Source organism: Leptonotus elevatus, chromosome 6, assembly GCF_054856555.1.
Source record: "Leptonotus elevatus isolate MCC_2025b chromosome 6, RoL_Lele_1.0, whole genome shotgun sequence".
In the NCBI taxonomy this organism is placed as follows: domain Eukaryota; kingdom Metazoa; phylum Chordata; class Actinopteri; order Syngnathiformes; family Syngnathidae; genus Leptonotus; species Leptonotus elevatus.
In genome coordinates, this window is record NC_141244.1 from 24,982,342 (window position 1) to 25,003,831 (window position 21,490).

Genomic DNA, 21,490 nt, shown 5'->3' on the forward strand with positions numbered 1-21,490 from the left:
GAGATGTCCAAAAAAGATGTGTGCCTCATTGTTGGTGTTGCCGCAGGTCGTGAGGCTTGAGGAGAACTCGCACCCTCACAGGAGGAAAAAAAAAAAGGCAAACGTTGATGGCGTCGTATCGCACCGACATGCTTAAGAGTCATTAGTGGAACCGTTCTTTTCTTTGATCCTTCCTCTGGTCTCCCGACAACGTCACGACTCTCAAGTATCCGGTTAAGGTTGAAGAGTCTGGGATTTATAACAGCTGAATTAAAGAAGAAAAAAAAAACAGTCAAAGCGGACTCAAGCAAAATAAGACGAATCAAAAGCAACGATCAAATGAAAGAAGCTGTCTTAACGCTTCTTTTGTTTCTTCCCGTAGAGTCGATCGGGGCAGTTGGCGAGGGTCGAGCCGGTGGCGAGCGTTTGGGGACGAGGTCTGTCGCGAGCCAGCTTGGTGCCGGCGCGTGCGACGTGCCGGTGTGCGACCGCGCCCTTCTGATTGAGGCGCAGCGGGAAAGCAGCGCTGCAATCGCTGCCATGTCCCAGCAACTCGCCAAAATGGCCGCCTTAATGCACAATATGTCACATGCGTTCACATGCCAGCCGGCACCGGGGTTAGCCCCCCAAGGGCCACATGAGTAGCCCGTGGGCTTGTTCTAAAAATAGCTCGCCAGTGATGAGACATTGTGATTCCCTAGGAATGATTTCAAAGTGGTCATTTAAGACATTTCTGATCGATAAAAAAAATGGGGCAATTGCTGTTGTTGATACGACTGTTGTTTTGCCCATTGTTCTTTTTTCTCTCCATTTTAACTGAAGTGGCCAAAGCTTGCAATGTTCACTTGGTTTTCTCAAAATAAAATTGACTTGAATTTAAGTGTTGCATATTCATGCTTGCTACTTAGTTATAAATAAATCATTGTTGAGCCCAAGACACATCGGCCCAATAAAAAAAAAAAAATCTGTCTTGATCTGCCTCACCTGTGAGGTGAAGGGATTATCTCGGCAAAGGAGAAGTGCTCACAAACACAGATTTTGATCCATTTGTGAACAATATGAGCAATATCGGCCTTTAAAATGCAAGCAAAAAGAAAAGTGTTGCATTTCTCATTTCCTTGCGTATAAATGTGACGCTTTGTTAGGGTTGGGTATCGATTCTAATTTCGATTCACAAGAGTTCAGTTTGATTCGATTTAGATTTTTTTTTTTTTTTTTCGCGTCGATTCGATTAACTTCAATTCAATCCGATATCGATTAATTGTGGCAAATCAATTCTTCCTATAAAATAAAAGCTTCACAAATATTAAATTCCAAAGTAAAGTTTGCGGCAGCAGTAACCGGTGAAATGATTTAGTTTATTCATGAAAGTAATACGTGAGACAAAAGAAAATAAATATTCAAAATATTTTCATAAGCTAATTTAAGAATTGTAAAGAATTATAAATGAAAACGATTTTGAATTGTCTTAAAGTGCAATAAGTCAATAAATGTGATCAAATAGAATTACATTTCTTGTGAACGGTAAATTGAAAGAAAACAAAAAGATCCCAAAAAATAAAAATTTGTCTTAAAGTTCTATTTCCTTAAGAATTTATGGGAAAAAGAGATATATAAAATAATTGATTCATGCTTTTATGAATCGATATCGGGCTAGAAAATCGAAATCGATTCGATATCGATTATTCGTTTTTTGTTTTTGTTTTAACCCAGCGACAATTCAGCGACAACGCTTTTGTTTTTTTGTTCCAATGATGGTTTGACGTCTGCCGCGGAACAGGCCTGCGCCGCTTCTTATCTCGGGCGCCTCGCACCGGCGTCGCTCTCTGCGTGAGACAATGGCTTGCTCCGGAGGAAGCAGCCTGGCAGGTTTTGTCAGCGTTTAAAAGCAGACGCAGACGACGACTGGAGGATGTGCCGATAATAGAGCGCCGCGCTCGCTCATTAACATTCCGGGTCGCCAACAATCCAAAACGTTGGCTTTTTGTGGCGCGTTTGCCTTCAGCGCGCGACTCCTCAAAGCGATGTAAACACGCCGTCGAGCTAATGAGAGAAGTTGGACGAGGTGGACACGCCCACTTGCTTTTTATCCAACTTCAGTGACGACGTGCGCTCCGTTTTAGGAGCCAGGATGAAAACCGAGGCTTCGTTATGTGGCCATGTTGGGCTTTTTCTTTGGCTTCTTAAATTCACTCGCAGCCATTTTCACTGAAGCAACCCCCTTCGCTCCCGGCTGTTTGACTGGATTTTGACAGATTTTGCAAGGCTCACAGAATATTGTTTTATATTGCTATTAAGATTAGTCTCGTCTTTCATCAGGAAAAAAAAAAGTATATTTCTATCCGTTTACGTTTTGTAGCAATTAGCATTAGAATATAGCTAAGTTTCATCATTATTCACATTCTTGGTGAAAACACTGTGAAAAAGAGCTTTTTTGCAACATGGCCCTGGCTGATCTCTTATACTCTGCTGCCCCTTGCTGGCCGTTTTTTTGTAATAACTACCATTGCTTTAAGCCACCTCTTCATGTCAGAAGCTGCATCAAAGCCTTTTGTATGTTCTAGCATTTAAAAATAAAAAAATAAAAAACGTATAAATACGTTTTGGGGAGTGTAGGACAAATAATTTTTCAGCAGTGAAAAGTTGATATTTTGTCCAGAATGAATTTGATAACAATTAATCAAATCTGAAGTCCGTTTGTGTTTCCGAATCGGTTTTGTCGGACCTGAGCTCACCAGAAGCTGCTTATCTCCTTTTCCAAAATACACGCACACCAACATGAAGAAGTCGAGCAACGCGAAAGGCGCACGTTGCCGCTTGAACCCTCGCGCGTCGCCCGGCGTCACACGCCGTTGAGCGCAACGAGCCCGCCGGCATCAATAACGAACACATCGCATCCCGTCCGGCGCTTTTGCCGCCTTTGGGCCGCTGATCTCATTGTTCCACATCCTGCGATGGCGCCTTCATGCAATGGACAAGATTGCCAAATCTTCTCCACTTCTCCGGCAACGCGCCGCACGCCTGCCTGGGGGGGGGGGGGCGTTAGCACGATGCGTGTGCGTGTTGCTCATGTTGAGTCTTGGTCAATGCACGGAGGCCAATCAATAGCGCTTAACCGAAGGACACTTTGGGACAAGATTGGAGTCCAATTCCGAGCTGGAAGGACAGAAACGCTGAAAACGTGCGCACGTGTGCCCGGGAAGATCGCAATTAACAGTCGATGCTGGCCGAGTTGACGTCTGGTGACTGCATCTAAGCCTTGACCGGCAGCCATTTTGACTGAAGCAACCCCCTTCGCTCCCCGGCTGTTTGACTGGATTTGGACTGACAGAATATTCTGTTCTGTTGCTCTAAAAACAAGGGAAAACCTACCAAAAGAAAGATTAGAGCCTCTTCTTTCATCAGGAAAAAAAAGTATATTTCTATCTCTTTCCGTGATTCACAATTCTGTTTTAAAGTGCGGGTTTTTAAACCTGTTCAAAACACTGTGGAAAAGAGCTGATCCGGCTGCCACCTGCTGGCCGTTTTTGTAATAACTACAATTTCCTCAACCGTTCTCTGCAGTCGAGAGGCTGCATCGAAGCCTTCTGTATGCGCTAGCATAAAACGAAAATATTATTATTATTGTTGTTCTTCTATAAAGCAGCTGCAACATTTAGGAACAGCGTTTAATTGCAAAAAAAAAAATGGCGTGTTTAGAGAATTTTCTTGATGCCCCCCCCCCCCCCCCAACCCCCCATTAAGGCCAGGCTAAGTGTTGGAATTGACAGCATCAGACCCTTTTCCAACCTTCCCTAGTAAAAAAAACATGTTCTTGCCACTGAATGTTTGGATTCTAAAAAAGGTTAAAAGACAAAAGTGATCTTTTACATTGCATGTTTTTCTAAAGCAAAATATCATAGAATCCTATTTTTCCCCGCTTAAAAAAAACACATTACGGAAAATTGTTGGAACGGATTAATGGCATTGCCATGCATTTCAATGGAGAAATAGGATTTGATAAGACGAGTGTTTTTAGTTTCGGGCGCCGCCCGGGAACGAATGAAACTCGCCGTTCTTGGTTGACATCATCATGCCTTCCATGTTTTGCTCTTTTTCTAAATCAACAAATGCTTTTTGTGTGAGCCTTTCATTGCGCCTCTCTCATATGTGAACGCGTGAGTGCGTGTGTACGTTTTGCTGCGCGGCGGCGTGCCTAAACGCCTCCGACGTTTCCGTGCCTTTTCCAGGCAACGGCAAGAAATCAAGGCAACGGCCGTGTTTTCCTCCTCCTCCTCTTCTCTCGCTTTCCAAATCCCGCCTTCTCCTCTCTCGCTCTTGTTTGTCCATCTGCCTCTCTCCTGCCTTGTGTTTCGCGAGCCACCTTATTAAAAATGGAAGCGAGTGCGCGCTGCATATTTAAGGGGGCTCGGCGGGTGGGTTTAAGCGGCCGCCGGTGTTTAGCGATGAGCCCCTAAGCCGACTCCTCTCGGGGGAGCCTGACTGACTGCTCAGCGCGCGCTAAACCTCCAATAATGGCTTGTGTGTGTGCGCGCACACACATGTCGGGAGTGTGTGCGTGTGTTTATTAGCGGCGGGTGAAAAAAAAAAAAGTATCATTCCTGACGTGTCAACGTGCTCCACCAGCTTCTCGAACCGATACCTTGGGAATGCAAGACATGTAATTATCCCAGTTTGGTCATCGTGAGAACTTTTTACAGCAGTGGCTCAAAAAGGAATCAAGTCAAGCAAATTTTTCATTCTTGACTTTTGAAATTGACAAAAATTCAACAAGCCGATCTTTTTCAGTCAATACCGGAAACAAATGTCAATCACACTTTGACTTCCCCAAAACATATAAGTACGTTCTATTTTAAAATGTTTTAAGTGTCCCAAAGACGTACTTATACGTTTTTTTTTTGGGGTTTTTTTTACGCTAGAGCAGGGGTGGCCAAGTTCGGTCCTCGAGAGCCTGTTTTCCGTGTCGTCCTCTGAATGTAATCAGCTCATCAGCAAGCTTTGCAGAAGCCTGATAACGATCCTGATCATGAATCAGGTGTGTTAGTGGAGAGAAACATGGAAAACGGGCTGGATGGGGGCTCTCGGGGACCGAACTTGGCCACCCCTGTGCTAGAGCATACAGAAGGCCTTCATGCAGCCTCGCAACTGCACAAATAGGTTGAAGCAATGGTAGTTATTACAAGAGTATAAGAGATCAACCAGGGCTATGTTGGAAAAAAAAGCTTGTTTTAAACCGTTTTGTGAATAATGCTGAAACTGAGCTATATTCTAATGCTAAAAAAATGCTAATTATTTTTTCCTGATGAAAGAAGAGACTCGAATCTGTCTTTTGGTAGGTTCTATGTTTTTATAGCAATACAACAATCAGTCAAAATCCAGTAAAACAGCCGGGAGCGAAGGGGGTTGCTTCAGTGAAAATGGCCGCGGGTGAATGATTTAATCCACATTTCTGGATGACGACGACCACGGTCACCTGCAGCTTTACATTCCTAACAATTCCATGCTGTGCGTACGCCTTTTGCGCGCCGGCAGATGATGTCCGACTGTACGCGGATGATGAGCGCGGTCACCTGCGGCGTTGAACTCCCGACCGCGCCGTGCGAGGCCCAGCTTGGTGAGGATCAAGAATTCCCCACCACGTAAGCCTGTGATCCCTCACTTCGGCATAAAAAGGTTTGGGGAATATCGATGGCGCAGCCCCAGGCGGGACTCGTGTACGCTGGCCCTCCGACGGCCCAAAATGGCAGATATTAATGTCAGCTTTAAGAGTTGGATTCCCGCCGCGGTTATTTAATCAACTCTAATAAACGCCGACGCGCTCGCGTAGCGACTTCAGCTCATGGCATCCGATGCGAGACGCTCAACTCCCCCGCTATGCGGCGGCGACAAACACGACCACGTTTTGTCTGGCAAAGGCAGCTCCTGCATTCGACTTCAAGATTGTTTGACTTTGAAACGCGACATTTATGCCTTATTTGTCAGTCTGCTCGCTTGATGCTAATTAGCATATATTATACAGTTGTGTTGCAGTGCTACCCTTTGAGCGATGGATTGAACACTCGGTACAGCAACACGTAGAAATAAAATACAATACTGTCATCTATTCTTTATCCCCTGCAAAGAATGACTGTTATTAGTGATGAACTGAGAGGAGTCGAGACGTCTCGACTAAAACAAAAACACAATTAATTTGTCATTACTGTCAATATTACAAAGGAATGGCTTTTCCATTCAGTTATATCGGGAAAAGGTGTTTCACGAACAACAGATGTTTTGAGTTGCGAGTGTTGTCACGGGACAAATGAAACTTGTATTTCAAGGCATAAACACCAGACGCAAATTGTCGAATGCAATGTGTGTCGTTTGTGAGTCAAAGTCGGCTGTGCCAAGTTTTGCTATGACCGACCAATCAGAAGACGGAAAAATGCCGACGTCATCGAGAGGACAAATTTGAAATTAGATTGTCACGGCAACACACAGAAGCTGAAATCTGAAACCAAAATAAACGCTGGGAATAGATCAACAGCATTCCAAGAAACAATTCGAATTTTGGTTGGAAACGTCCTGAATTCTTCTGGCCTTTTTTTTCAGCCGGCAGAAAAGTCCGCCCGCCGTTGCCTCATCCCGACGACGGCAAAAGAGCGTTGCGTGACATTTCCGAGCGCACGCCGTAACTCCCGCCGGGCTGGAGGAGGCAGCGACACTTGAGCGCAAAGCGAACGGCAGCAAAGCGAGCGCGAGCGCGAGCGTCTCCCGCGCGTTCTATTGCGACCGCGTCCGCCCACGCGCCGCCAACGAAGGGAAACGTCGAGCTGCCGCGCGCTGCCTGCTCTCCCGGCACGGCCGCGCGGGAAAAACACACACATTTACAGCAACGCGCGCTGGAGGCGGCGGCGGCGAGATCCGAGGTGGCCGACGTGCGCGCGTTCGCTGCGCTTAATGCAGTCGTGTTTGTTTTTAACCGCTGGGAATGTGCAAAGACACAAAGATGTAGTGCTCAAATGTATTTTCCTGTTTGTTTTGTTTTGTTTTACATTCCAGACAACCTCCTGGACTCCATGATAGAAATGAGATCCAAGACGTAGTGACCAAATCAAACTTAAAATCGACGCGTATGAGGCACAAATATTCATTTTGTCCACTTGGGGTTGCCATCCGCACAAACGGCCTTTAAACAGTCAGCGAATGAGAATGTAAAGTAATTGGCTGGCTGCTAACTGGCTAACCCGTTAGCCGTTCTGTGTGTTGAGTGTCGGCGAAGAATGTGTTTGTGTTTCCTGTATTCCCTCCGTCCTAATCACCTGTGTGGGATTCAACTTCATTCTCACCACAGGTGGCAAATCCAGGTCCGGAAAGTAAAAACCCTGCCACAGTTTGGCTTTAGCCCCAGATGCTAGCTATCTAGCTCTCTAGCTAGCTCCTATGGTACCTGCTGGGGAGCTAGCTAGCTAGCATCAATGGCTGGGGAGCTAGCTAGCTAGCATCAATGGCTGGGGAGCTAGCTAGCTAGCATCAATGACTGGGGAAATAGCTAGCTAGCATCAATGGCCAGGGAGCTAGCTAGCTAGCATCAATGGCCGGGGAGCTAGCTAGCTAGCATCAATGGCCGGGGAGCTAGCTAGCTAGCATCAATGGCCGGGGAGCTAGCTAGCTAGCATCAATGGCCGGGGAGCTAGCTAGCTAGCATCAATGGCCGGGGAGCTAGCTAGCTAGCATCAATGGCTGGGGAGCTCCCATGGTACCTGTTAGGGAGCTAGCTAGCTCCCATGGTGCTCCTTTACCTGTTAGGGAGCTAGCCAGCTAGCATTAATGGCTAAAGACAAACTTTGGCAGGGTTTTTACTTTCTGGACCTGGATTTGCCACCTCTGATTCTCACTCGCAGTGACAGGCTATATTAGCTCAAATAAAAATTACATTCAATTTCCCATTCAAATCATAAAATTGCCGAGCAACATTAAGTGCCTAGGACTCGTTTTATGCATTTTTCCCCCCATTAAAATCAACAAAATCAACCAAATTAAATGGCTGACGTACTCACCTGTATAACATAGTGGATTATAGAGAATTAATGTTCGTGCCATTTGCCACTTGTCACACCAAGCATGAAACATTTCCATGTTTTTGGAGGACACAAATGTCGGAACTTCTCATACACTTTCAACGAACTGTCAACGGTTCAATGTTGTTTGTCTGCTTTTGAGATGATGTCGTAGTAGCATCTTAAAATGAAAATGTAACCTCTTCCTCGCTGGTGAAGAAGTACCGTCTTGGATTTGGCTGCACTTGTGCTATCTGCCATCTAGTGGTGACCACTATCATTACAACTTCAAACTGCTCAGCTGCAGTAAACATCTGTAATTTGCGGCGCTGTCAAATATAAAGGCCTTCATCCTCTTGTTAACAAAAGTGTGTGTGTGTGGGGGGGGGGGAATGTTCAACTAATAGAAAGAGTTCAAATGAATTTTTGACGTCTATAGCCGTCAATGGCAGTGAATGAGTTAACGTTCAAGGTGCAGAAAGTTAAGAAGCGACCTGTTTGCAAGTGTGGGCAGTAAAAGTAAATAGTCATATAAAGATAAGTAAATCTGTACTCTGGTACCCGTGCCTGAAGTCGACTTCATAGAGTATCCGAGTATTTGCGCGTCATGACGCGGCATCGCTGCATGAGCTCATTAGTTGATACTTGTCAAGCGTTTCCTTGCGCTTTTTCTGCCACCTTCTGACGTTGCTCCGCCTCCCACGCATCCCTCTCGCGTCTCCTCTCGCAGTTTCCTGCGCGCACACAATGACTAACTGTTGATGCATTCCACAAAGCGGAGAAATTTCTTTCCTCAAACTCGGTTTTTTTTTTTTTTGGGGGGGGGGGGTGCAACAGCAGAATGCCACACTGAATCTCAGTCCAAGACTGAATAATGGATGTGACCTTTCACCCCCTCCAATTTATTCATGATGAACACACGCTTGCATTTCACAAGTAAGAAAAAAAAAGAACATCTAAATGCCAGGAAGGTTGCAGTTATTTTCCACAATTTTGACGTGCTGAGGGGACGAACGAGCGACGGCGAGCGGATTCCAAAAAAAAACGTCTCAATTGATTTTGTAAAACGTTCTCTTTTGAATTCCTCGAGGTTCTTTGACTGCTCTACGTTCTTATCGCTGCACTCAAGCGCCATCGCGTAATCGCCGCGATTGTGCCGCGTGTCATTGTTGGCCGCGTTTGACAGCGAAAGTCCTCGACTTGTTAAACGCTCAAAGCCTCCCGTGTTTGTCCTCCGGCCTGGTAATGGAATCGATCCGATATTTGTGTTACGAAGTCGACGGGATCGGGCGCGAAGGATGCAGTTCGGTGCCTGCGCTGGTGCAAAAAAGTTGATTTTCACCATTGAATTCTTTGACGTCTAAAATCGGTCATGACATCCATGTGACCCGACATGGCCAAGTAGTCCTTGTTTATCACGCCATCCACAGTAGGGTGGTCCTTCAAATTAAAAGTTGGAAATTCTAAAAAAGTCTTCTGAAGTTTTGTCTAAATCAGACAATATTTACTAGGGGAGGAAATCTTTGACTGTCTCACAATTGGATTCCGATTTCTAAGTGTGATTCGAATCAGAATTGATATTCGAATCAGAATCGCCATTCGATTCAGAATCGATTTTCGATTCAAAAACATTTGATTGACAATGATTTCTGCTTCAATTTATAGATGAGCAAAGAATCGTTCATGATCTACTCCAGTCTAATTAGTGCGCTACTCACTGCACTTTTGTCACTCAAAACAACGATTATTCATACAAGACGCTTACGCATCTTAACATTACTCACTCGCATATGCTCTTCCGACGCTGCAAAAAAAAAAAAAAAAAAAAAAAAAAAAAAAAAAACTTTTATTGGAATAACTTGATCGTAACTTTTTTCTTCTGCTCTCTAATGTGGCTGCAACTTAACAGTGTATCTATCAGAATGCGTGGAACCACACTGCCCCTAACTGGCCAAATCGTGTACAACATGAACAGCGCTCCCAATAAAGGCGCACACAAACAAGGGCAAGACTGTATAAAATAATTGAAATAAAATCGATTTTGGGACATTTGCTCACCAAAACGTATACATCCGTTCCATTTTAAATGTTTTAAGTGTCCCAAAGACGTATTTATACGTTGTTGTTTTTCATGCTAGAGCATACAGAAGGCTTTGATGAAGCGGTAGGAACGGTTGACGAAATGGTAGTAATCACACACACGGCCAGCAGGTGGCAACAGAGCAAAGGATGAACATGGGCCATGTGGAAAAAAAAACTCAATTACTCACAATTCTAAATAGATTTGTAGCTATATTCCAATGCTAATCGATGCAAAAACGGAAATAGATAGAAATATACTTTTTTCCTGATGAAAGAAGAGACTAATCTTCCTTTTGTTAGATTCCATGTTTTTATAACAATAGGACACAATATTCTGTGGACCTTGCAAAATCAGTCCAAATCCAGTAAAACAGCCCGGAGCGAAGGGGGTTGCTTCAGTGAAAATGGCTGCCGGTGAATGAGCCATAATAAATCAGAATCGTGATCCTTCTGAGAATCTTTTTTGGGGTGGGGTGTGCCCCCCTCCCCCCCCAAAAAATATAATCATTAACATTTTACTTCATGAAAATCTGATTGTAACTTCTATAACTTCTCTGCTATGTTGATTGTGTGATAAGGTGCGAAAGTAATCGTCTTGATTAATGCGCACTACAAGATAAAATATTTCAATGTTATGAAAGATTCTTCCATATTCCGCGTGCCGCTCGATAGTCTCAACACTTATTTAGATGAATGGCCTTCGGAAATGTGGTAGCGGAGCATCCAAGCGCCTCAGTGTTATGCGACTGTGTGGAAACGTCGGTAAGGCGGAAATAATTATCTATGCGCGTTGATCAAAATCTTCCCCTCGACGTTGGGGGTGGCCAGCAGGGGGTGCACGTAGCTCTGCCCCTGGATGGCACATGTAAACATGCATCAGCATGACGTCTGCATGATGAAAGCACGCATGCCCACTCTCGGCAAACCGTGTTGGGCTTGGACACACTTGGCGCCGAAAGTCCAGACGCTTTTCACAAGTGCGTGTGACCGTTGCTCGTTTACGGGCACACAATGCAGACGTTATTAAGGTTAACCGGCAATCTGGGTTGGGGTAACGGAAGAAGGAAATGATAGAACTGTAAGAAGACCGCGAGACGACATGTCCGTCTCATAATTGGCCATTACGTGCTCATGCCGGTAGAGTAGAACCCGCGCGGCTCTGTAACGGCACAGCATGCCGGCGGTGATGCGGGAGATTGTAAGAGAGGACGTTGATGTTTGAGCTCGGTTGAGTGCCGGCTAATGAGGTGAGCGTGCCTTCTCGTCGGAGATGGAAGGCAGGTAAGCAAAGCAGCTACTCAGCACTGGCTACATGGAGACTTAGCGAGGTTAGCGATCCAAGACGCAGGTGCCAAACCTACGTTCGTAGGCCAGAATTGGCCCGTTGATCCGACCTATGGGGATAGAACACGTTACCTGCAGTTTTTTTTTTTTAACTCATTGACTGCCATTGACGGCTATAGGCGTCAAAAATGTATTTGAACTATTTCTATTAGTTTAAAAAAAAAATCCATTTTTGTTAACAAGAGTATGAAAACCTAGAAATTATTATTTTTTGTACATTTAGAACAGATTTGTGATTAATCGTGAGTTAACTAGTGAAGTCATGCGATTAATTCCCATTACAAATCCTGATGCCCTTAATTTTTTTTAAATATTTTCATTTTTTAAATGTTATTTTTATTTTATTTATTTTGTATTTTTTATATTTTTTTTGTTTAAAAAAAAAGATTATTAAAAATTAGGGGCGTCAGGCGATTACAATTTTTAATTGTGTGACTTCACTAGTTAATTCACGATTAATCACAAATATTATACCTGTTCTAATACAATAAAAAAAGATATATGTTTTCATACTCTTGTTAACAAAAGTGGGAAAAAATGTTCAACTAATAGAAATAGTTCAAATGAATTTTTGACGTCTATAGCCGTCAATGGCAGTGAATGAGTTAACTGTTGTTGCTTATTTTGTACTTCCTTACTTCAACGACATTCTTAAGTTGGCCATTATTCTGGATTTCACGCCTAATAATGAGGCATTTATGAATGCTAAAAGATGAAGTTTTGCCAAAAACAATCCACAGCAGGTCCACACGACGTACAATGAACATTAGATAACAAAAAGGGTGGGATATTACAAATAAGAGATCAGCCCAGCTTGTAGCAGACTGCCATCTCAAGGGGGCCATCTTTGTAGTCTTGGTTGGAACATTCATGCTAAAATTGTAACATTACAAAGCCTCGTTACTACTGCACACTGTAGGCTTTGTTTAGGCATATTGCTAAGAGGCTAACATTATTAGGCTAGTTTACGAGGTGTTTAGAAAGCTTTTTCTTTTTTTAAATGAGGCTTTTAGCTATGTTTGTAGCTATAGCACAGTTGTCAAAATGCTAATGTGAGAGCCAGAATAATTTTTGAGTGGCACGAAGAAGGCCAACTATGTGTTCATTGCTGGACCTATTGCTAAAATGCTAATGTTACCAATTGCCAGGCCAAGCTAGCAAGCTGAGCTAACAAGACTAGCCACGTGCTACCGGTTGCAATATTGCGTAAGCTTATTACCAAAATGCTAACTTTACCGGGCCATGTTATTGTCTGTGGTAATAACACACGAAGATAACTACGATTATTATGACCAAGGTCGTTTCTGTGGCACTAACTAGCTAAGCTAATGAAGCTAGCTACGCACACCGAATTGCCAAAACGGTCATGTTATAAGTTACCAGTTATATTTCTGACAACCAACGCTAAGGAGGCTAGCTACATGCACCTTGTTGTTATGTATGACTTCCTTCTGTCACTTTGATGTGTAACCTTAAAGTCAAGCTGCAAATTGTTGTTTTGAAGCCTTTGTCTTAGCCTAATGCTTGTTTGTTGTCATACAGAAAAAAAAACAAGGTGTAATGGTGACAGATAAATGGTCTTAAAGTGAATGCAATCTCGGATTTAACACAACTGAAAGCAGCAATGCTCAATAATGTTTTTTTTTAGAGGGGGGAGGGGGAAGTCCAAAAATACATAAACACAGCAATGTTTGGATTCTGTTCGAACCTTGGGCCATTGACAGTGTACATTTCCTTTTGTTTCTTGTTGTGCGTACTAAACTCCTCCCGAATCTGCGTCTCGAAGAATAAATCAATCTTCTTCCCCGAACACTCTCCTGTCATCTTTTATCCTTCGGGCTGTGCGGAGAAGTTAGGTCTTGTTGTTGTCAGTCAAATCCTATTTGGTACGTACTCCATCATCTGCTTTCCCCTCGATATTGTTTCACCCGAGCAAGCGGACTGCTGTCATTAAATGCATACAAATATTGACGTAAATGCTTTCAACGCATTGAAACGGATTAGAATGCAATTACAGTTCATAAATGTATTTGAACACCCCAAAAAATTATTGTGAGCATTTGATGTATAGAAACTACTTATTGAAGTGTCCGTCTACTTGCATGTGCCTTTAAGAGGACCGCGTGAGTGTCAGGGTGTGAGCTGTGGCCAACAGCAGCTTCAGCACGAGCTCATTGTTTTACTATTTTCCCCAGTGTTGAATAAAAGTCTAACGAGTGCATCGGAGACTTTGGCTCTCCTTTCCCACAAACTAGGGCATTACAGGAAGTAAATAAACAGGGGGGAGGGGGGGAACGTACAAAACAATCACTTAACAAATGCAGTCTAGAGGAGGGGCACTGTACCGTGTTTCTCTTTTTTTAAATTCGGCTTTCTAGCAATCTTAATAACGAAACAACTTGAGCACTAGAATGCGGGTGCAGGACGTGCCTCGTACCCCCGATTTTAGGAATGGCGCGCAACCGTCATGTGTGCTAACCTTGCGTTCGCGGCTTATCTTTTGCGTCCTTGAGCGGCTACGTTCGACTCGTGGGCTACCGCTCTCCCATTCTGGGTTTCCCTCTTTTTCTCTGTGTGTGTTTACGGCCGCGTAAAGTGGACTGTAAATATCGACAGGCCGACGATGACACAGGCGCTCGTCGACCTTGTCGGAGGGAGAGGGAGAGGGAGAGGGAGAGGGAGGGAGAGAGAGGGAGAGGGAGGGAGGGAGGGAGGGAGGGAGGGGGAGGAGAGGGAGGGAGGGAGGGAGAGAGGGGGAGAGAGAGAGAGAGGGAGAGAGAGAGGGGGAGAGAGAGAGAGGGGGAGAGAGAGAGAGGGGGAGAGAGAGAGAGAGAGAGAGAGAGAGAGAGAGAGAGAGAGAGAGAGAGAGAGAGAGAGAGAGAGAGAGAGAGAGAGAGAGAGAGAGAGAGAGAGAGAGAGAGAGAGAGAGATCCTGCCTTCTCCCAAGGCAACCAAGTGTGCTGATGTACTGTGGCAGGCAACACACTGTCTCCCGAGCGACACAAACACACACAAACACACACACACACACACCACGCATAAAGTGTCTCCCCGTTACCACCACGCGGCTTAAAAAAAAAGAAGTCACAAATGCGCCGTCCGGCCGCCGAAACGCAAGCAGGCCCGACTGGCTCGGTGTCGTCAGCTGATTAAGAATCAACCGGGTTGGACGAGCTCATGTAAACAAACGACAGCAGCTCACTATAAGACGGCATCATTAGATGACGTTAGGGTTTCAAATTCGAATTTGAAACTCGGGTTAGAGTTTCCAAGGGTTATCATTTATTATAGGGGAGTTGCAGGATAACCGACAGAATGTGTGGCGTCAGGTTTGAATATAGGGTTTCCAAGTAGGATTAGGGTTTCAAATGATGGTTTTGAATTAGGGGGTTATGGTTTGAAGGGCGAGGTATCAAACTGGGGTTAGGGTTTCAAACTCATTTTAGGGTTTCAGTTCAGTGTTTTAAACTAGGGTTTCAAAATATGGTTATGGCTTCTAAGTATGTTTTAAAGTAGGGTTGGGGTTTTAAAGTATGGTTAGGGTTTCAAATTGGGTTTTTCTAAGTAGGGTTAGGGCTTTAGAGTAGGGTTTTAATGTTAGGTTTCAAAGTAGGGTTTCATATTATTGTTTGGGGCTTCAAAGTATGGTTAGGATTTCAAAGTAGGGTTTCAATGTAGGACAAAGTGTTGAAAGTAAGGTTTTAAACTAAGGTTAGGCTTTTCAAATTCGGGTTTTAATTCAAAGCTGGCACTTGCAGAGAGTGGGATTAAGAGGGCGAGCATTCGTTCACCTGAAGAAACAGCAGCACAACACGTGTTGACAGAATCTAAAAATGATCAAAGGCACATATTCTTTATCTTCTAAATCGACTTGAATTGAAAACAAATACGAATTGGCTGTCGTGCTTCTACTTTTGTCTAAAATAAGAATGCAAAAAAAAAGCGCGAGGCGCGCGAGGCTCTCCGCACTGCAGCACGTGCATTGATTATGAATAATTTACGCGCGTGTGTTGCTGTCGATGCGGCGGCTCATGCGAACCGGAGATCCCGGCTCGCTTGATGTCTTCCGGATTTCACGCACTTGCTGCTTTCCTATGCGACTCATTGTTCGGCGTTCTTCGCGGCGCGGCGCGGCCTCGCCGTCAATAGATTTGCAAAAGGGTTGCGCGCCCGGTTAACCTCCCGATCCAAAGGCTAGGATTTCTCTTAGTGAGCAATGAGATTACACGCGCTGTTCTTTAACTTAATCTCCTTCAGAGGCCATCAATTTATTCTGTCCTAATCTCATCTCATCTCCAGGCGCTGTGCTGGTCGCGTGCGCGCCTCTCGCTCGCTCGCTGTGGGAAAGAAGATCCGGCGGACATTTTGTGTCCGCTTTCCGTTTTCCAGCCTTTGTAGCGCCGTTGAATGAATTGAGGCGGAATTTGATTCGTTTGGAAAACGAAAGGGAGAAAAAAGGGGTCCTTAAAATTAGGCGGCACAAAAATGGACGCGTTTGTTCCGACTGACAAAAAGTCCAAATGTTGACGCCACGTTTACCTTAACGCCAACAATGCAAACCTTGACGTCGGGGATGGGACGATAACGGTGGGCGGGGACACAAAGGACCACAAATGTCCGAACCAGATGACAAAAAAGTGCAAAATATGTGACCTTCAAATATTTCATTTTGCATATTATATTTCTCAATGCGTGTATTAAAGATCCGCTATCCTAACCCAACAACAACAACAACATAACCACATACTACTATGATAGTCTTGCAGAATTCAAGGGCAACACCAAACTGCAAGAACTGGTTTTGTGCATAACAAAAATTAATTCACTCAAAAAAAATGTATATCATTCAAGTTTATTGCAAATCCACACAAAAAAATGATTAAGCCGACTCGTGCTGTCGTATTGGGCAGTATAAAACCCGGTGCAAGCACAACTAAGCCATGTCTGCCATCTAGTGGTGAATGCTGATATTACAACATGAAACGATACAGTGGAACCCCGCCATGTGCGAGGGTTAGCGACCGGGCAGGCCCGTGAATCGGAAAAATCCACGTATCATCGGAACACATTGGAATTTATTTATTTATTTATTTATTGTAAATGCAAAATATTCTACAAAAACGTCTGATAAGCCCGCGATGTACATTTTTCACGAAGAATGACGGTTTGCTACCCAAAAAAAAATATTGAAAAAGGATCAATAAATAGTGCAGAGCGACAAGTATTCAAGGCTCCACTTTAGTAGAGGAAATATGTTTCGTATTACTCCTCCCCTTACTCCGTACTTATTCTTTATGTGTCCACCAGATGTCGCCATTTCTGCCCATTCAAAGCCTGAATCACCGTTTCGCATCTTGTACGATTTTCAAAAGCAAGAAAGAAATTCAACTTGGATATTTAGGGCTTCTTTTTAGAAGTGTCGACGTGCGAATGTTTGTTATGTTCTGTTCATGTGCTTGAGCATGTGACGGCCACATATCCTGTTGTCCTCCATTTTCTTTTATTTCCTGTCGAAACGATGCAAATTTGCCCATTGTGCGACCAGTAAAGCTTATATTACCTTATCTTAAATAATGGCTGCGCATTGCTATTGATGTTGAATAAGGAATAAGTCTTTCCTCTTTCATGGCCATGCTAATTAATTTTTTCAGACTCAAGTATTTTTAAAAGATTGACTGCTTTAAAGTGTGTGTGTGTGGGGGGGGGGGGGCAGTTACAATTTTATGTACAGCAGTTTTGGGATGATGACGCTTTTCATCATGAGGAAGGATATTTGAAGGTCCTTTAAAAAAAACAATATACTGCATATAGACATAACTCGCCTTTTCTCTTTGAGAAAAGTTTGCCTGGATGTAAATTGGTGAAGCAAAAGGAGGAGATTTTGAAAGAGAATACGAAATCAAGCAAATGTTTGCGCCGTCTTTCACATTAATGATGTTGCCGATGATCAAACGAGCGCCGATCTATATAATTAAAGAGCCGCTGCTCGTCTTCCTGACGAGCACGCCGCGCGGGGGATAAAACCCCGGGAAGGGATTTTACACCAGGCCGGACAATCCCACCGCGTCATCGCCACGCGGTTGCTCTGGCGCCCCCCGGAGGTCACCCGAGGCTCTTGGGGATATTTTTGCCCGACTGTCCCTTTTAAAAAAAAGTCAAGCCAACCCATTAGAAATTGATCTTAGCTACAGTGGGATTGTTTTGTTTTTTTTCCTTTCCCCATCAAGTACCTTATCTTTTAATCCGAAAGCAGCCACATTATCTGGCTGAAAGTTTTCTGCCATGAATGTGCAGCGAGTGTGAAAGAAATAAAAAAAATGTAAGCGCTAACTTTTTTGTGCGAGCGCAGGAGGTCAGCGAGGGTAATAAAAACAAGCTTATCTCCACTTGTTAGGCACAGCAGATAAGAGATGCGCGGGGAGACGGCGCGGATTCGTGCCGATGTATCGCCCCGGCCAACAAGCCAAATCCCCAAATTGTTGCGACACGGCAGCGATGGAGGGCGGGGGGGTCGGGGAGGTCGGGGGTCAACCGAAGCATGTCCAGTACAGGCGAGCCGGACGTGTTCACCGTCATGCCGGAAGTTCTTTGTCTTGGCGCTTCCTCGTTTTCATGCCTTGGAGGGTGTGAGCAGTCATCACAAGCGAACAAGCATCTGTGAGATTTGGGGGGGGGGGTGCAGGGGGGGGGGGCTTATCTGGAGCCAGCCTCTTAATCATGGCCTTCATCTGGCTTGCCTCTGCATCGGCCTACACCCCCCCAACATACAATGACATTCTCCAGAACGCCAGACCCCCCCCCCCCCCCCCCCCCGACGGCTCTCCTCGACTCATCTGTCAATGAGTCCCTCTCAGGCTGAATGTTCCGTCCTCGCACCAACTTTGAGGTCATCCGGCTAATCTGTCCATTGTCATGGTTACGGAACAAAAGTGGAAATCAAGTCGGCAAAAACTCGGACTCATCACGGAGTCATTTGGAACTCATTTGACAACATTTGAATCATCGCACGCTTTCGTCGAGGGAGGATGTTTACTCATCCGGGTCATGGTGGTCTACAAAATGTTGATTTGACGGAAGTTAGTCATTTGTCAGTTGGTTTGTTTTGTCATTCAGTCGGCTTCTTTTTGGTTAATCACTCAAGACAATTCATCGGTGGTCTCTTTCCAAACATGGAGGAGGGAGATGCTTTGTTTGCTTCGTTGCTAGGTCAGCTTTCTTTCCCGCACTTTTCTGTTCCTGTCCACCACATTAGTCATGTTTCCATCCAATTTACTGAAAATGCGCAAACCGGACACTCGACTTGTGCCCGTTTCCATCTGTTGTTCTTTTGCGAATATTGAGAGTTGACTCCGCCGCTGTAGGTGGCGGTATACACCATGAAGAGATGTGAGCCACCAGTCATTTAAAAGAAGAAGAAGAAAAACAGGAAGTGACTTCGCCGTGCGATGACGTTGTGTGAGTTTGCTTTTGTAATTCTTGATCAACCGTAGCGTTTATTTGCTGTTTTCCATCTAAAATAGCATCAATATTGGCTTCTTTAATTAATTCAAAAAATATTTCTGTTTCAAAACCCCCCCCACCCCCCCCCCCAAACATACCTTTGGGACTACAAACGTACCGTGTGACGTCTATCCGGTCTCGCCAGCGGTTATTCGCAGAACCAAAATTCGCATTTTCCTTTTTTTCGATGCACTTCAAAATCCGCCACTTCTAAGCGAATTTTGGGCCATTTTTTGAATTTCTGGCGTTTCCATTCAGTTTTACATTCGCATTTCTTGAAAACTCGAATAAAAATGGCTGGGTGGAAACACAACTATTGGCTCCGAGTGTGGCAGTACTGACATACCAGATGCAGACTGCAGAGAAGAAAAAAACAAACGTTGTTTGTGTTATGTTCACAAACGCACTCCAGATTGCCGCAGTGCAACATTACAGTCATGACTCCAAATTTCACCGAAAATGTTACATCCGCGTTCAAGAACTACGCAACTGGAGAAATCCCGAGAGCAGGAAAAAAAAAAAACCCGAACATGACCTCCTGTAATGCTCGATGTAATAAAAGTATTCCTTGACATCCATGCGTCAAACGCGCTGGCAGCATTTTCAACTTGCTCAAATGGATCTGCTATCATTTCTGACACTTGCAGCCGAGCATCCCGCCTCGCCTCCTCTTCCTCCTCCTCCTCCTCTTCCTCCTCCTCCTCCGGACCCCACGGGAGACCGCAATTGTATGGTTGAGTGACGGGTCAGGGCGTAGAGGACGGATAGGAAGGTATACATGTGTAACTAACAGGCTGCCCCTCGCATTGATCCGCCCAAAGGAGCAACGTTGACCTTTTCACTTGTTCGCTCGCAATGTGAACTTTCGCCACAAACGACACGACTTGATTGAGTCCGAGCGCTGCTGCATTTTTCTCCGACGCGCTCTTCCTTTTCTCTCCAAGCCATTAAGTATGCGTACGCGCATGCGTCGTTTGCGCGAGGGGCTCTCGTCCCGAGCGGCGTGTTTGAGTAAATATGGTGGACGGTGATGCAAGACAACAGCGGTGGCGGCCGGCGGTATTGCAGGCATTATTATTGAGAAAATAGACCTCTGTCATCTTATACTTTATGAAAACATGCAGTAATTCCATCATTTCGTGGGTGTCCGATTACAACTAGTGGCCATCTGTAGTACTACACTTTGAAAATCACTGCCGTACGAAAAATGACTACGCATCTCATAGTACTCACTTTCCAGTACTGCTTGGTATAAGAATTCTTCTTCTTTGTTTATCTGTATGGCTATGCAGTATTATACTGCCTCCTGGTGGCCAAAGCGGGCACTCCTTTTAGGAGCAGCACGATTAATTGGAATGCAACGTTAAATCATGATTATTGATGCAATTACTATGTTTTAATTAAATATATTAACTCATTCACTGCCATTGACGGCTACAGACGTCAAAAATGTATTTGAACTATTTCTATTAGTTTAATTTTGTTCCCATTTTTGTTAACAAGAGTATGAAAGCCTAGAAATTTTTTAGAACAGATTTAAAAATGTTGATTAATCGTGAGTTAACTCGTGAAGTCATGCGATTAATTACGATTATAAATTGTAATTGCATGACGCCCCTCATTATTAATAATATTTTCTTTAAAATAAATATATATATATATATATATATATATATATTTTTTTTTTTTTTTTAAGATTAAAAATTAGGGGCATTAGGCGATTACAATTTGTAATTTTAAATATTTGTAATGACTTCACTAGTTAACTCACTATTAATACCAAATGTTATATCTGTTCAAAATGTACCCAAAAAAAATTCTAGGCTTTCAGACTCTTGTTACCAAAAATGAAAAAAAAAAGTTAAACTAATAGAAATAGTTCAAATAAAGTTTGGACGTTTTTGAGTTAAAAATCAATGACAAACATTTGTTTATTTTGGGATGCTGGAACGGATCGATTCATTCATTTCAATCAAAACACCCACTGCGGTCTGACGTGACCTCCAAAGTTTGGAAATCTTTTTAGGCATAATTCCGAATAATCCATATTAGAGTATATGGAGGAAGATGATAATACACAACGTTGTGATGGAAAAATCTAGATTTATGAGTCATGAATTCATTTCAGCTCAGGCGGCATTGTCTCGCGGCGTTGACACATACATAATTCCGTGCAGAGTTTCTGAGGGAAATTGCAGTTTGTAGTTGCCATGCAGTGGAGGTGCTTGCACAAAATGTATATCTGTGTGTGTGTACATCCAGGTATGTAAACACACATACCTGGATGACGACGCGCACACAAAAGCAGCCTGCTCTGTGTGGTGATTCCATTACGGCGAGGGCGAGCTCCGTTCATGTCGACATGTTGCACCTCCGTGCTGTAAATTGGCCTTCGTCTCCTTCGTCTCCTTCGTCTTGTTGTCTGCCTTGCCTCCAGGATTCCCTGGCAGAGGTTATCAAAGAGGCGGGAGCATGTCGGCCTCCTTCCCGCTGAGCCACAATGACACTGCGGGCCATCTAATGACAACCGTTGAGATAAAGGGCGG

The 21,490-nt window shown here is 44.1% G+C and overlaps 1 protein-coding gene across 1 annotated transcript in view; it reads left to right on the forward strand.

Annotated features, from left to right (window-relative positions):
- LOC147172939 (poliovirus receptor homolog) overlaps positions 1-21,490 on the forward strand; it is a 135,338-nt gene that overhangs the window by 108,828 nt on the left and 5,020 nt on the right. The window lies entirely within an intron of this gene.